General features: G+C 47.5%; 1 protein-coding gene across 1 annotated transcript in view; it reads right to left on the bottom strand.

Moving 5' to 3' along the window:
- The window catches only part of LOC147700848 (putative DBH-like monooxygenase protein 2), a 477,613-nt gene that overhangs the window by 369,294 nt on the left and 90,644 nt on the right, over positions 1 to 17,675 (bottom strand). The gene's annotated exons all lie outside the window — the stretch shown is intronic.

Raw genomic sequence — 17,675 nt, forward strand, 5'->3', positions numbered from 1 at the left:
AAGTCACAAATAGAACAGACAAGCCTACTCTGTATGGCTGGAAGGGTCAGTCCCTAACAGTGAAGACAGTAATGAGGCTGATGGGAACAATGTCATCATGCATAGTGCTCACACCACAGGCCAAGCTTCCCCTGTGTCCATTACAAGAATGGCTCAACAATACATTTTCACAGAGCACAGGGAGGTGGCAGGATCTAGTGGTGTCACAGAAAGGATTCAAAAGGAGATCATCTGGTGGAACACACAGCATATTGCCATGGTGAAAGCATTTAAGCTACTAACTCCCACAGTGACCATCACCACAAACACTTCTCGCACACGATGGGAAGCACACATGGACAATCTAAAGAACAGGGGCCTGTGTTATTCAACAGAAGCAGTGAAACACATAAGCCTAAGGCAAGCCCGTCTGTGCCCGTCCGCTTCCAGATCTCGTCCAGCTCCAGTCATGCTGACCATTTTACTAACCTCCAGGGTGCCTCCTCCATGAATGGCAGTCCTTGTCACCCTGCCTTGCATTAAGATCCAGCCGCAAGGAGCACTGTTTTTAGTTGTAATGCCTGCGGTTTCAGTTTAGTGCCCATGACCATGTCTGAGGATGAAGTTGTCTTGCCCAAAAAGACAGCACACAAAGTGGCGAGTTTTAGAGCCTGCCTTACTAATTGTAGGTCCCTTCCTAAATACTCTGCTGGCATATGGCTCTCCCTATCAGATAATACTTGGGATCTTATGTTTCTCATGTAAACGTGGCTGAAGGACGGCGCTAATCCTGATCTTGCCTTGGTCCTTTCCCCAGGTTATTGGAATCTGTGTGTCAACCAGGGTGGGGATAGTGTAGGAGGGGGTGTAGCTGTTATCCATAGGGATACACAGGAAGTTTCATCATCTAAGCTGTGTCAAAGCGAGAATATGGAGGGCCTTATTTTTTGTGTCAAACTTACCCCCCCCTCTTTTTCTTTTGCAGGTTTGTTGATATATAAACCCCTGGATTTCCTAAACAGTAGCCCCCCAGAATTATATGATGCTATTGCCCAACTATCATTACAATTAGCTAACTTCACGGTTTTGAGAGACTTTAACATTGCATTTTGATGAGCCAAACTGCTCCCAGGCCTCTCATATTTTGGAATGCATTATTCTGACAAAGTTAATTACAACTTCTGCCCATAAAGCTGGCCATATAATGGACCTAATTTTTTCCAATATTACTGGCCCTCAAACTGATGTCCATTTGTGCCTAATATGGATGGATCATTTTCTTGTCCCATTCACCTTTTATGGTGCGAGCAATAAGCCAGAGATAAGTACAGCATCTGAAAGGAGGAGGCATTGGTAAAATATTACAAAGGAGTCCTTTTTCCCCTCTCTTCAATCTACTTTGCCTTCCTTTACAGGCAATCCCGAGCAGATTTGATCCTTTTCAATCTATAGATCTGTAAGGAGCTAGACCTGCTCGCTCCTCTGGAAACAGTAATACCCAACCGATCTAAGCCATCTGCTCCCTGGCTTTCGGCTGACGTTAAAGCAGAGAAAAGTCTGTGTAAGAGGCTGGAGCTTAGCTGAAGAAGGTCCTATAACCCTGTAGCAAAACGCATCTGCAAAACTGCCATTAAAAAATTTCACAAACTTACGCAGCAAACAATGAGCTAGCATTTTTTGTTTTGCATCAAGAATGTTGTTAACTGGGGGCGTGGCTTCAGCACCGACGAAGATGGCAGCCTTTACATGAGGCACCGAGGCAGTGTGAGGGAATGGGAGACCTCCAGGTGATACTATACATTGTTGCAAACACAACAGGTGATGGACCGAATGTGGATCAATGTCACACACTCACCCCAGTCCAAAGATCTGGGCCCAAATCCATCGTTTTTTTGCACTCCACACCACCCTGGGTTAGACAATGGCGATATGCAAATCAGCTCTGACCCTGTGCCCCATGGGAACAGTCCAGTCCTAACTACAAAGGCCATGTCCTTCCCAGAACGGAATCAAGCATCCGAGGACCGGACCGGTTTCGAGGTAACACCTCTCATCAGCCCGGCTAGCTTGACTCCAGTGGTGTGGAGTGCCTGGGACCCACGTCTGGGCATTCCCAGCGCACTTAGGGCGGAATATGCAAACACAACAGGTGATGGACCGAATGTGGATCAATGTCACACACTCACCCCAGTCCAAAGATCTGGGCCCAAATCCATCGTTTTTTTGCACTCCACACCACCCTGGGTTAGACAATGGCGATATGCAAATCATCTCTGACCCTGTGCCCCATGGGAACAGTCCAGTCCGAACTACAAAGGCCATGTCCTTCCCAGAACGGAATCAAGCATCCGAGGACCGGACCGGTTTCGAGGTAACACCTCTCATCAGCCCGGCTAGCTTGACTCCAGTGGTGTGGAGTGCCTGGGACCCACGTCTGGGCATCCCCAGCGCACTTAGGGCGGAATATGCAAACACAACAGGTGATGGACCGAATGTGGATCAATGTCACACACTCACCCCAGTCCAAAGATCTGGGCCCAAATCCATCGTTTTTTTGCACTCCACACCACCCTGGGTTAGACAATGGCGATATGCAAATCAGCTCTGACCCTGTGCCCCATGGGAACAGTCCAGTCCGAACCACAAAGGCCATGTCCTTCCCAGAACGGAATCAAGCATCCGAGGACCGGACCGGTTTCGAGGTAACACCTCTCATCAGCCCGGCTAGCTTGACTCCAGTGGTGTGGAGTGCCTGGGACCCACGTCTGGGCATCCCCAGCGCACTTAGGGCGGAATATGCAAACACAACAGGTGATGGACCGAATGTGGATCAATGTCACACACTCTCCCCAGTCCAAAGATCTGGGCACAAATCCATCGTTTTTTTGCACTCCACACCACCCTGGGTTAGACAATGGCGATATGCAAATCAGCTCTGACCCTGTGCCCCATGGGAACAGTCCAGTCCGAACTACAAAGGCCATGTCCTTCCCAGAACGGAATCAAGCATCCGAGGACCGGACCGGTTTCGAGGTAACACCTCTCATCAGCCCGGCTAGCTTGACTCCAGTGGTGTGGAGTGCCTGGGACCCACGTCTGGGCATCCCCAGCGCACTTAGGGCGGAATATGCAAACACAACAGGTGATGGACCGAATGTGGATCAATGTCACACACTCACCCCAGTCCAAAGATCTGGGCCCAAATCCATCGTTTTTTTGCACTCCACACCACCCTGGGTTAGACAATGGCGATATGCAAATCAGCTCTGACCCTGTGCCCCATGGGAACAGTCCAGTCCGAACTACAAAGGCCATGTCCTTCCCTGAACGGAATCAAGCATCCGAGGACCGGACCGGTTTGACTGGGTTGAATGTGTGACATTGATCCACATTCTGTCCATCACCTGTTTTGTTTGCACTATACATTGTTGCAGCAGGGATATGGGTCTATAGTTAGCTGGAATGTCCGGATTTGCTGTGAGCTTTTTTAGCAATGGCGTTATCATGGCGTGTTTCCAGAGGGCCGGAACTGTGGAGAGTTTTAACGAGGAATTAAGCGTATCTACGATGATTTCCAGGGAGCGATCGTCCAGTTGTTTAATTACTTTAATCGAAATCGGGTCCCTGGGGGAGCCAGACTTGATGGTCTTAAAAATGGTCTTCAGTGTGTCTACCGAGATGGGAGGCCAGGATTCCAAGGTATTTTCGCAGGAGGGAGCATGTTCCGAGTCAGCCAAAGGGGATGGTTCATTGTTGTTGGTATTAATGTCCCTGATGATTTTCTCGATTTTTTCGGTAAAGAAACATGCTAGGTCTTGGCATTGTTGAATATTTAGGGGGGGAGCCGTGGCTGTGGTTTGTGCGCCCGCTAGTTCTTTGACTTTATTGAACAAAGTTTTCGGCTTATTAGTTGCTTCCATGATAGTGTTAGAGACAAATAAGGCTTGTGATTTTGCGCAGGCAGTGTGGTATACATTTCTGGCTTCATGATAGGTCTTTTTTGCGTCAGGGGCGTAGTCTTTACGCCATTGATGATCAAGTGCCTTACATTGCGATTTTTCGATTTTTAAAAAGTCATTAAACCATGGGGCAGGGTGGCGGTGTCTGTTTCCTTTGATATGAGGGGTGGGTAAACAGTGATCAGCGGCGTCACTGAGCCATTTTTGAGTAGCTACTGCTAGGCTGTCCATGTTGTGACCATTTCTAGGAGGTTTTTCCTGGAGTGCTGAGTTAAGTTTTGCCATGTCCAGTAACTTCCAGTTTTTCCTGGACGTAGCTAGAAAGTCAGATTGCATAGTGGAGGTAGGTGGGAGATTGATGCTGAATTTTACTAAATGATGGTCAGACCAACAAATGGGAGTGGTGTTATACCATTTTAGCTCGTTGATATTGGAAATAATGGGGTCGAGCAGATGGCCCGCTTTATGTGTAGGTCCAGAATTGACTAAGGTCAAATTAAGGGCCGTCAGATCATCTACTTTACTAACGTGCATCTCTTATTGTATTTTCACAGCACCAGTTTGAACAAAAAAATAAGTAATCATTAAAACACATAAAAAGTTAGATAAAATATAACCACAATACCCCTTAGGGAGTAACTTGAAATCTTTGAGAGAAAAAGTATGAGAAATCTGTTTTTTTATGATCATAAACTTAGTGGCTTAACAGAAAGACCTACCCTCGTTAATCTGATGATTGACAACAGGATAGATGAAGCAGCAAAAGACAAAGTGTTGGGGCATGCGAGGGAAGGTGCAATGTGCAAGACACCAATTAACCTCTGCAGGGATTATAGTGAGTTTCATGAGTGTTCAACACGGCAGTCTTTCTGAACAGGCAGTCAGTTTCCCTGTGGGTATAAACTTAGAAGCAGAGCGAGAGTAGCTGACCTCATTATTCAAATAATTAGCAGCACAATAGGTGAAATAACAGAAAGCAAAGTGCTTGAGGATGCAAGGAAAGTGCAAAGTGCAAGAGCAGCAATTTTCAACCTCTGCAAGATACTGATAAATATCATAAGTGTTCCGCCTGACTTACAGCAGAGAAAAGTGCAAATAAGTAAAGCAGCAATTTGCATAAAATCTTGCAGTAGAATAAAACAATGCATTCATTTAAAATTGTTAGATACTTAGAAGAGACTGAATGCTCAACATAAAAATAGTTTCTATGGTGCGATCTACCCAGAGCGGGTCCATTTAAAGTGCGTGGTGTACCGGTATTTAACTGTGCTGAAGTTCTCATTAAGACTGCAGCAGCAATCAGCATCTTATGAGGGTTGGGTCAGGATACCATGATCCACTCAGCTGCATTACCGTCTACTAGTTGTTTGGCTTGTCTTTTAATGCTCAGTTCACCCATGGATAGGAATTTCACAAAGCGGCAGCTTAGTTGGACATCCTCGCCGGCAAAGCTTGCTAACACTGCTTGTCTGCAAGACAGGGTGTGTTTCTTATTAAAGAGTTTTTCTAAGGAGGGTCCAACGCTCCTTTGATAGAATCCTGCATATGGTTAGCAGGTGTACTATGTCCTCCTCTCCCTCCCCGCATAGTGAGCAGATTGCTGGCTTCGGAGGGCGTAGCCACGGCGGCATATGATATGCAGATTGTAATATGCCTAGGTGCAGTTCAAAGAACTTATCCTTGATGGTTCTAGAGAAGCTAGTGTGGAGATAGGCTGGGGGTGACGCCGTGATGTAGGACTGTATGGTGAACCAGCCATGAGTGCGCACTATCATTGCATCTTTGTCCTGTATGAGTGATTCTTTTTTAACAGTATTATTTACTATTTCTTAGAGAGAGACCATATCAAAATTTTGGAGGTAAGATTGCAGTTCCGGGTCCACTGTATGCAACTCTTTGTCTGACATAGTACTCCACTCTACTTCACAACTCTAATGTATGCCACTCCACTGTACGCCACTCAATGCCATTGTACTTTATAACAATATATGCCAATCCACTGTACCACACTCTACAACATTGTACTGTACACCATTTCACTCTACAAAAACCAATTAGACTTTCTGTAGCTGTACTCTACTGTGGCCTATATCACTTTCCAATACTGTGCTCTACTATGCAACACAACACTTTGATTTATGACACTTTACTAGAATGTATGGCACGCCACTCCACTCTACTGCACTCCACACCACTGTAGTCCACAACAAGCCACTCCACTCTGTGACACTTTACTCCATTATGCACTACTCCACTCTAGTGTAACTCCACTCTAGTATAGACCATTTCACTACATTTTATCACACTCTAAGTCACTGTGCCAGATTCAGCTCTACGCTGCTCTACTCTACTTCATTGTATGCAATTCCACTCTACAACACTGTTCTACACTCTATGATACTCTACTCGCCTCTATGCCCATCCATTTTGTTCCACTGTACTACACTATATGACACGATGCCACAACACTCAAAGTCTCACCACAATACACCACGCCACTAAATGACATGGCACTCCACTCTACGACACCCTCCCCCACTGTACTCTATAACACTCTACTTGATGATACTCTACTTTATGATGTACTACTTCACCCTACTCCACTCTAAAACACTCTACTACACTCTATGACAGTCTAATACACCCTACTCCACTTTTTGACATGCCATTCAACTGAACGACTCGCTGCTCCCGTCTACAATACTTGCCTCCACTATATGAGACACAATGCCACCACACTATAGAAGACTTTACTACACTGTATGACATGCTAATACACTGTACGCTACTCCACTCAATTCCAATCTACAATACTCCAGTCTATGACAATGGACTTTACAACACTCTCCTCCACTGTGTTGTATGTCACTTCACATAACAACTCTCCACTTGCGATGTTGGACTCTGCAATTTGCAACACATTTTTTATAAATTTCCTTAAAAATCCAGTGAAAACACCAAAGGTCAAAACTTTGTTATAGCACTGAAAACATATTTTCCCTTTACAGAGGTGTAGCGATCGCCCTTGGCAGAGCGGCAGATTGTCGCAAACATCATGTTGTAGGTCACCTATGGAAATACTACAAGTCCCAGAAGGCCAAGCGGCACTGGGATCTGGGAAAATGGGAAGACCTTACTTAAGCTCCACCCCTGGAACAAAACGGGGCTTGTCAATCCTGTTCCTGGTCAGTTCTTTGTTTGTTGTCCCTTTGAACGTTACCTGGAGAATTCAGTGACTAGCCTACCAGACCTTCACCGCGACGACGAAGAGCCAGCGTGGTCAGAGCTTCGGACACTCGCCGCGACGACGAAGTGCCAGCGTGGTCAGAGCTTAGGACACTCGCCGCGACGACGAAGTGCCAGCGTGGTCAGAGCTTAGGACACTCGCCGCGACGACGAAGTGCCAGCGTGGTCAGAGTTGCAGACACCCGCCGCTTACCTGTGAGTACAACAGAGCTGCGGTTGCTGTGAAACCGTGAGGAGAGCGGGCTCGCTCTCTTAAGATACCTTTTCGTTTTGTTAAGGTCAACCTTGAGTTCATTTACGGTGCCGGTGGCAACCCCTTTGTTTGGCCGTATCTAACGGAGCCATATTTCTACAAACTTGCTTGAACCGGCAGATTCACTTCGAGAGCAAAGCACTCAAAAGAGGCATTTTGGGTCTTTGTATAAACCTCAGCTGACGTCTCTCACTTATCGTGGAGAGGAAGGATTACTTTGCATTCTCTGCTGGATCCAGGTTGAAAAGTGAGTTAACTTTTCAACGCCTCGGGGAAAAACCTACCTTCAACTCTTTGAGGAGACTGACTTCATTTACGGAATCTTCTTTCACGAAAGTGGGAGAGCTCCCTGATAAGCCGCTGAACCCAGAAACCAACCCGAAGAGATCCGTGACCCCCACATCCTTCCACTCCTTTCCCTTGCGGCCTCTTGCTGTGCGCACTCCAGTAGCGGTGCTTATCCCATTGTTGGGTGACGTGCAGTGGGAGGTGGCAAGGACTGTCAACCCATCGTCCCTGCTGGGCATAGGATTCAGGTTAGTGGCGCCTGCGAATTCTTGCGCTGCTTTCAATCATTACAGATTGACAAGCCCAAGAACGCTAACCAGCCCGGACGATGGATACCAATGCCGTCCTCACCTCTTTGTTGGAAAGCTTCACAGAGTTGCAAACAGAGGTACAGACATCACGTGCTGAAAATCAAGCTTTATATAAAGAGGTGTCGGACTTGCGCAGAGAAATGTCCGATCTTGCTCATAAAGAACCGAGTGTTAAACCTTTGATTCGCCCTGCAACCTTGCCCGCTCCTCCTTCATTTCAACCAGGAGGAACGTTTGCAGCCCCTACCACGTCCGCTGACGCTGCCCCTACGGTACACATACTACAAACCCATGGAATACCACTAGCTCCACCCGAACGGTTTTACGGAGACCCCCGTAAGTTCGAGACTTTCCTAAACCAGTGCCGCCTGCACTTCCTCTGTAAGCCCCAGATTTTTCAGGATGAATCATCCAAGACAGCCTTCGTCATGTCCTATATGGGGGGAAATGCGTCTAGTTGGACCATACCCTTGTTGGAAAGGAATGATCCCGTATTGCACAATTTTGCCGATTTCTGTCTGGAACTACGAAAACTGTTCGACAGAAAGTCCCATATGTTATCTCTAGACCGAGAGCTGATGACATTACGTCAGGGATCACAGGATCTCTTATCATATATTACGACATTCAATCGTCTTATAGTGGAAACAGACTGGCCTGCTCAGAAACGGATATCTCTATTCTATCAAGGCCTTCGGGGGGAGTTGAAGGACGTATTAGCACAAGTGGTCCAATTGCCCTCTACGTGCGAAGAACTTATCGATTTAACGGTACAACTGGATCACAGATTGTTGGAACGGAGAGGGGATAGGAGCAGAGGGGACGCCAGGTACTCCTATCCTATGTTCAGACCTCGGCAAACGGGGGAAGAAAAAGCCAAGCTCCAAGAAGGACCCGAACCCATGCAAATTGGAGGAATCCGGGGCCCCCTTACCAAAGAAGAAAGAGACCGGAGACGAAGACTCAAGTTGTGCATGTATTGCGGAAAGAGCGGACATTTCATCAATGATTGCAGAGCTCGGGCTTCTGCATCAGGAAAAAATCCCTTTCCCAAAGCACAGGCAACCTTGAGGATGGAGGAGCCGTCGGAAAACTGAAAGTCTTGGATCAGGAAGAGACCTCTGATTCAAGACTCCCGTTCACTCCGGTCTCCCCCTATGTAGCCAACACCCTTCACCCCGCTGTTGCGCACATGAATATTAATGTGTCTCTACAGGTGAAAAACCAGAATCCTTTTCAGGTTGACGCTCTGCTGGATTCGGGGGCCACAGGGAACTATATTGATCAAGCATATGCAGGTAAAATGGGCATCCCCTGCATCAAGAAAACCGTGCCCGAAACAGTAAAGGCAGTAGATGGCACCGTTCTGTCATCGGGACCTGTCGTTCAGCACACCCTCGCATTATTAATGGAGTACGGAACCAATCACTATGAGTACATTCAATTTGACCTTATAGATGCCCCTCAATTTCGGCTCATTCTAGGCATGCCTTGGCTTACCCTACACGACCCCTCTGTATGCTGGTCGACTCGCACGGTAAGGATGACATCCAAATATTGCCATGAACATTGCCAGAATAGGGAAGCTCTCCACGGTTCCTCCGAACCATCGCCTGCCACTTGTTTAGCAGGGGCCTGTGCAGTCGACAAATTCTGCTGTGCTACGGTCTTACCTGATGAATACCATGACTTTGTTTCTTTGTTCGACAAAAAAAAGGCTACACATCTGCCTCCACATCGAGCATATGATTGCCGTGTGGACCTTGTTCCGGGTGCTGAGCTCCCCTGCAGCAGAGTCTATGCTTTGACTGAAAAAGAGACGCAGTATCTCAAAACTTATATAGACGACAATTTGGCTACGGGGTTTATTAGACACTCAACTTCCCCTGTGTCTTCCCCTATGTTTTTTATCCCTAAGAAGGACTGTGAGGAGTTGCGTCCATGCATAGACTACCGCGCCATCAACAGAGTGACGATTAAAAATCGTTACCCCTTGCCCTTGATTCCCGTTTTGATGGACCAACTCAAAGGTGCGCAATACTTCACCAAACTCGACCTTCGAGGGGCCTACCATCTTGTGAGAGTAAAAACCGGGGATGAATGGAAAACGGCATTCCGAACAAAGTTTGGTCTTTACGAATACCGAGTGATGCCGTTTGGCCTATGTAACGCCCCTGCCGCCTTCCAGTTCTTCATGGATGAGGTGTTGCGGGGGTGTTTGGAGTCCTTTTGTATCGTTTATATCGACGATATTCTGGTGTACTCTGCCACTCTACCGGAACACATCACACATGTCAAAGAGGTCTTGGGGAGGCTGCAAAGACACTCTTTGTATGCTAAACTTGAGAAGTGTCTTTTTCACGTCCGACAGGTGGCGTTTCTGGGCTATGTGATCGATGCACAAGGATTTAGGATGGACATGAGGAAGGTCGAGGCCATCCTTACTTGGAAAACTCCACAGACGGTGAAATCCGTTCAGAGCTTTCTTGGCTTTGCCAATTATTATCGCCGCTTTGTTCAGGATTTCTCCAAGATAATCCATCCAATCACATCCCTCCTGAAGAAAAATGTCTTGTTTAACTGGGGTCCAGAAGCGGAAGAGGCTTTTCAGACTCTCAAGGAGAAGTTTACACAAGCACCTATTCTTCGGCACCCTGACCCTCAACTGCCTTTCATTCTAGAAACGGATGCCTCCCAATATGCTCTTGGTGGGATATTGTCACAGCGTCACCCCACCACCGGCCAGCTCCATCCAGTGGCTTTTTATTCCAAGAAGCTCTCTCCTTGTGAAATAAACTACACTATTACGGACAAGGAGCTACTGGCCATTAAAAGAGCGTGTGAGGAGTGGAGACACTATCTCCTTGGAGCCGTGCACACTGTAGAGATCATTACGGATCACCGTAATCTCCTGTTTCTGAAGACTGCAAAGGCATTGACGCCTCGTCAGTTAAGGTGGACCCTTTTCTTCTCGGACTTCGATTTCGTTATTCGATATCGACCTGGAACCAGAAACGGTAAGGCCGATGCCCTATCTCGGTTGGGGGAGGAGGACACATTGAAACCTGTTGAGACTCCTTCTATACTTCAGGGCATTGAGAACTCCGAAGCCTCCATAGCATTGATCACTTCGGACGACTTCCTAGAGGACGTCAGAATCGCCCTCACTGACTTAGACATCCCTGCATGGGTTCTTGAGGATCCGGAACATCGCAGTGAAACGAATCATTTAGCGTATCATCATCATGCCTTATATATTCCTCGACTCGAGCTGCAAAACAAGGTGATGGAATGGGCCCATGACTCAGTATTGGGAGGTCATATGGGTATATACAAAACAATCGCTAATGTGGAACGGTCCTTCTGGTGGCCCAGTATCCGAACTGATGTGACGGAATATGTTAAAAACTGTGCGATTTGTGCACAAGGAAAATCTTGTCGTGCTAAACCCGCGGGGTTGTTGCAACCATTACCTATTCCAACCAAACCCTGGCATACCTTGTCTATGGATTTTATTGTAGAAATGCCTCCCTGTGAGAAACAAACTGTCATTTTAGTGGTGATAGATCATCTCACCAAGATGGGACACTTCATCTCCCTACCGGGCTTGCCTACCTCTGGTGAATTAGCAAAAGTGTTCTTGCAAAACATTGTACGTCTGCATGGGCTACCGAGTGTGGTAATAACCGATCGGGGTACGCAATTTACCTCTCGATTCTGGAAGGCACTATGCACTATCCTCCAGATTGACGCTCGCCTAACGTCTAGTTACCATCCTCAGACTGATGGTAAGACAGAAAGGTTGAACCAAACTCTAGAACAATACCTTCGCTGTTTCACTTTACAGAACACCACCGACTGGACCACTCTTTTATGGTTGGCAGAATTTGCATACAATAATGCAGTGCACTCCACACTGGGCTGTTCTCCTTTTTTCTGTCTAAACGGTTTCCACCCCAACGTGCTTCCCTTTGAGTGGCCTGTTGAGTCCCCGGTGCCCGCCATCCATGAACATCATGCTCACCTCCGGGCTGTCTTGATAGAGGCTCGGAACAATTTGAAAAAGGCGCAAGACTCCCAGAAAGCATTCGCTGACAAAAGAAGATCACAGGAACCTGAATACAAGGTAGGAGATAAAGTCTGGCTTTCTACTCGCAACTTACACCTCAAAGGAACTAATAGACTGAAACCTAAATATATCGGTCCATATGGAGTTTGTGAGGTGATAAATGCTGTGGCCATGAAACTGTCTTTGCCCGTGTCTTGGTCCATCCATCCGGTATTTCACGTATCGCTTCTACGACCTTGCCTGCCTGGCGTACGTTTGCCTGAGCGCCCGGGCCCTGTGGAAGTGGAAGGGCAGGAGGAATACGAAGTGGAGTCAATCCTGGACTCACGTATCCTACGGGGACGGGTCCAGTATTTGGTCGCGTGGAAGGGCTACGGCCCCGAAGACCGCACATGGGAGCCTTGGGACCACTTGCATTGTCCTGATTTGGTGGCGCTATTCCACGAACGCTATCCCGGTAAGCCAGGACGACCGCCGGGACGGCAGTCCTCGAGAGGGGGTTCTGTAGCGATCGCCCTTGGCAGAGCGGCAGATTGTCGCAAACATCATGTTGTAGGTCACCTATGGAAATACTACAAGTCCCAGAAGGCCAAGCGGCACTGGGATCTGGGAAAATGGGAAGACCTTACTTAAGCTCCACCCCTGGAACAAAACGGGGCTTGTCAATCCTGTTCCTGGTCAGTTCTTTGTTTGTTGTCCCTTTGAACGTTACCTGGAGAATTCAGTGACTAGCCTACCAGACCTTCACCGCGACGACGAAGAGCCAGCGTGGTCAGAGCTTCGGACACTCGCCGCGACGACGAAGTGCCAGCGTGGTCAGAGCTTAGGACACTCGCCGCGACGACGAAGTGCCAGCGTGGTCAGAGCTTAGGACACTCGCCGCGACGACGAAGTGCCAGCGTGGTCAGAGTTGCAGACACCCGCCGCTTACCTGTGAGTACAACAGAGCTGCGGTTGCTGTGAAACCGTGAGGAGAGCGGGCTCGCTCTCTTAAGATACCTTTTCGTTTTGTTAAGGTCAACCTTGAGTTCATTTACGGTGCCGGTGGCAACCCCTTTGTTTGGCCGTATCTAACGGAGCCATATTTCTACAAACTTGCTTGAACCGGCAGATTCACTTCGAGAGCAAAGCACTCAAAAGAGGCATTTTGGGTCTTTGTATAAACCTCAGCTGACGTCTCTCACTTATCGTGGAGAGGAAGGATTACTTTGCATTCTCTGCTGGATCCAGGTTGAAAAGTGAGTTAACTTTTCAACGCCTCGGGGAAAAACCTACCTTCAACTCTTTGAGGAGACTGACTTCATTTACGGAATCTTCTTTCACGAAAGTGGGAGAGCTCCCTGATAAGCCGCTGAACCCAGAAACCAACCCGAAGAGATCCGTGACCCCCACATCCTTCCACTCCTTTCCCTTGCGGCCTCTTGCTGTGCGCACTCCAGTAGCGGTGCTTATCCCATTGTTGGGTGACGTGCAGTGGGAGGTGGCAAGGACTGTCAACCCATCGTCCCTGCTGGGCATAGGATTCAGGTTAGTGGCGCCTGCGAATTCTTGCGCTGCTTTCAATCATTACAAGAGGGATCTCAGGCTTTGTGGTCAATTGGGACTAATAATGATCCCGGTGCAGAGTGGACCCCAGGCAATGGTGTGGCAGTCCCAGCAGCGAGTCAAACTTGACAATCTTAAACACCTGGATGTGCAATTCTTGCTGAGCTCGCAGTTCTGCTGGGGCATCAATATACTCACCATGCCCCATACACTGCACAACAACTTTTGTAACTCACACACCCTCCCTCTCCCTGTTCGATAAAGCTATGTTATTTAAAATGATTGCTCTACCACGGATCCTTTATGCACTCCAGAACTATACAATATGCCAGCCAGCTTCTTTAACACGGTATTTCAACCGGTAAGAAATTTCCTGTGTGCAGGCAAACAATCAAGGGTAGCCTTTGCTATGAGCTTGCAAGTGGTCTACAATAGTGGAGAAGATATATCCACCATGCAGCTTTATTATTGGACAGCCCAGCCTGTCTCGAATAACAACTGTCATTTTGGTATGACCAATGAACCAGCACACAGGTAGGAACTGGGTCTGTTTGAATGGCCGTTGCACGTTACATAATCAGAGCTGGAGTTCTAAACTCGCTGCTAACTTCTGTCATGAAGGCCAACCTGCAAGAGCGGCATATGGACCTTAGGTGGATATGCTTTGGAGGCCAGTTCACAAGGGAAACCCTTCTTTGGCAGGGCTCTAGTGTTCACAATTGGAGCCCCTGGATGGATTTAAAGACTGGGACTGTATTGGGATCTCCAAATTGGGTGAGGTCTGGGATAGGAACCATAGAAAATCTGAAGGGCCCGGCGAGATCATATTTACAAAATCACTTCCTAGACACTCGCCCCCTTCTCCACCCATTATTACATACAACAGGAATGATGTCACCTTGGAGGCTTTAGCTAAAGTGGAATGGGCATCGCCCCCGTCAACACTAAATGTTTATCCTAACACTCTGGTACAGATCTGCTGGGTCTTGTTGGAATCTCCAAAACATTTCCTGTGAGTGGACATGAGAATACAATGCTGATCTTTCAAGACCTAGAAAGATGTACAACTCTTACTCATCTTACTGTGTTCTATTATCAGATGTATGTCCTGTATACACTGAATCCTGCAGATGGGCAAATTGAGTTGGTCACAGTGTAGGGCACATATATTGACTGAAACACTGAGAGGCAACCTGATACCAGCTGTGTAGGCCAAGAAGGCCTCTAGCATTCCAAGAAAAGTGGTGCACCACCTATCAAATTCTGGTGATGAAGGGAACCCACATTGAGGGATGGGGCTGTGCCTCCTACATAAGTAAATACTGTCTGGGGGAGTTATCTCTATGAGCTATGCACTTACTTGCCTTGCTTTATAGTTGCGATGCAATGTGTAATTTTAGCTGATGAATATTTGAACAGGAGGGAAAGTGAATAGTGAGTAATGTGAGCATTGATGGTTGAGGAAATCAGATACAAGCAAGGGCTGTGTATCCCAACAGAACCTGGATCAGAGTAATGCTAAGGAATACCAGGTTCTTCTCTTGATAATCATTGCAAACTCAAGCCAATCCTGTAGCTGTGAGCTCAGTAACATCCCAAGACTCACTAGTCTCACTAGTTTTCTTTGGAATAGATTCCTGTCCTAACACTTTTTTACCAATTGAATCCGTATCTGTTGCTCTGCACTCAAGGTCAAGCTTTTGTTTCATTCAGGTTAGAAGTAAAAGATTTGGGGCCAGATGTAGGTAAATCCGATTTACCGACTCTTAAATACCGACTCATACCGATTCTGTAAGAGTCGGTATTTACCGAATCGGTAAATACTGAATCTGTATTTCCCATTGATTCCTATGGGCCTTGAAGCCCATAGGAATCAATGGGAAATACAGATTTGGCATTTACCGATTCGGTAAATACCGAATCCTGCAAGGGTGCAGGGGGTGTCACTTTGATACCCTCTAGCACCCCAATTCCGGACTTGTGTGCCATGTGGCACACAGACATGCCCTATGGGCATGTCTGTGTGTCACATTGCACAGATGTGCATGCACACCTGAATTCGGTATTTTACCACCCAATAGGATTGGGTGGCAAAATACTGATTCTTAAGGGCCTGTGGCACTCTAAGGAGTGCCACCTACATGTGGATTTTCCGAATCGGTAAATATACAGATTCGTTATTTTACCGATTCTGTAAATTTACCGATTCGGTAAATTTACAGAATCGGTAAAATATAGGCCCCCTACATCTGGAAACCCTAATACCGGTCGGTTACTGCCGAATTCGGCCGTTACTGACATTATTAGGGCTCCTACATCTGGCCCTAAAGGTTTGAGTTATTCCCTATTCTTTGATTATGTTATTCTCATTTTTAAAACAAGTCTCAACTGCAAATATATATGTGGCCCATCTTGCTCTACTTACAGTTGTCTGTTTTGTAAACATTGTTGATAATCTTCTTTCCTATATTCCTCATTTGCTGTCTTTCTACTTTAATTTCTCCACTTCATGAACCTACTTTCCTTCTCCTATTCATGTTTTTTAACATTTCCCTCTTTTTACCTTCTATCTTTTCTTCCTTTTCTTTATGATTTGTTTCTTTAGTGATTTCATTTTGTTTTTTTGCACAGGTGCTTTCTGTAGCGCTCTAGTGCTCCGAGGGTCTCAGTTTGAGCCCCGGAAGCACTATCCACAAATGTATCACCTTCTGGCCAGGCGTGGCCAGAAGGCTTTAAATAAAAGGACGGGAGTGGCACGGCACTTCCGGTCCGCACCAGCATAGCAAGTGTGCGTGTCTCCTTATTGCATGCGTGGGCATTGTGGCACGTGTTTATCTTAGGCCTGGTGATTCCCTTAGGTCCTCACACTGGCGACGAGGGTGGGATAAACTTAAAAACAACGTGGACCGAGAACGACTCCTGCCCCGCACGACATCGCTCGAACATACCGACAGCAGCGCCGGAGCAGTACAAAGAAGGAGACCGAAGCAAGCCCGCTAATCTAAGAAGAAGCCACCTACCGGTAAGCAGCATTTGCAAGGAGCTGCGTGACACACCGGTGGTGGAAATTCCAGGGCGGCGCAAGCAGCAAGACGTGCCGAGTCAGGAAAGCTCCGCTGGCAGGCCCCGCATTGTGCGCATGCGCGGAAGAGCAAAAGCTGACGCCCACAGGAGAAAAGCTCCGCTCAGACACACGCGGGGAGAGGCGCACGCAAGTACCCGAGCGCGAAGCCCGGACGGTGCATAAATAAAGACCCGCATGTAATTAAACAAAAGGGAGCGGCTGCACACGCCAAGCGGCGATCAGACACAAAGAGGAAAGGAAACATAAAACAAGCACCAGCATGTGGAAAGAAAAAAAAAACACCTAGTGAAAGAACTCAACCCAGAGGCTAGCCAGTTAACACAGCGAGGACCCAGCATCGAACAAGCACAGTCAAAGGCAAAAGCAGAGCTAGGGTGAGACCTCAGTAAAGGAAACAACGCAACTTTATCAAACACAAACATGTCTACCAACCCAGGAGGAGCGACAGGAGGGGTGCAGCAAGCGGCGGACCCAGCACAACGAGCAGGACCCCCAGCTCAGGCAGTAGTCCCCATAGCCCAAACCCCAGTACCATCGGTACACTCCCAAATACAGGCATTGCCGCCTTTCAGTGAACTGATAGATCCAGGCACAGCAGCGCCACGGTGGGCCGTGTGGCTAGGGCAACTGAACAACTACTTCACCGCCACTAGAGAAAAAGATGATGAGGTGAAGAGATCACTACTGCTACACTTTGGAGGCACAGAACTGTATAAGCTATTCAAACACCTACCAAACACCGGGGCCGACACCGACTACGACGCAGCAGTTGCCGCGCTGAACGCCCGTTTTGATCCCCAATAAATCCCCACTATGAACGCTTCAAATTCCGACAATCCAAACAAAGAGAAGGGGAAACAATGGACGCATTTCATGCACGCCTGAGGGACCTCATAAGCACGTGCACAAAAGACGATGAAAAGAAGGAAGTAACTGCACA

This window comes from Lissotriton vulgaris, chromosome 7 (assembly GCF_964263255.1).
Source record: "Lissotriton vulgaris chromosome 7, aLisVul1.2, whole genome shotgun sequence".
NCBI classification, from domain to species: Eukaryota; Metazoa; Chordata; class Amphibia; order Caudata; family Salamandridae; genus Lissotriton; species Lissotriton vulgaris.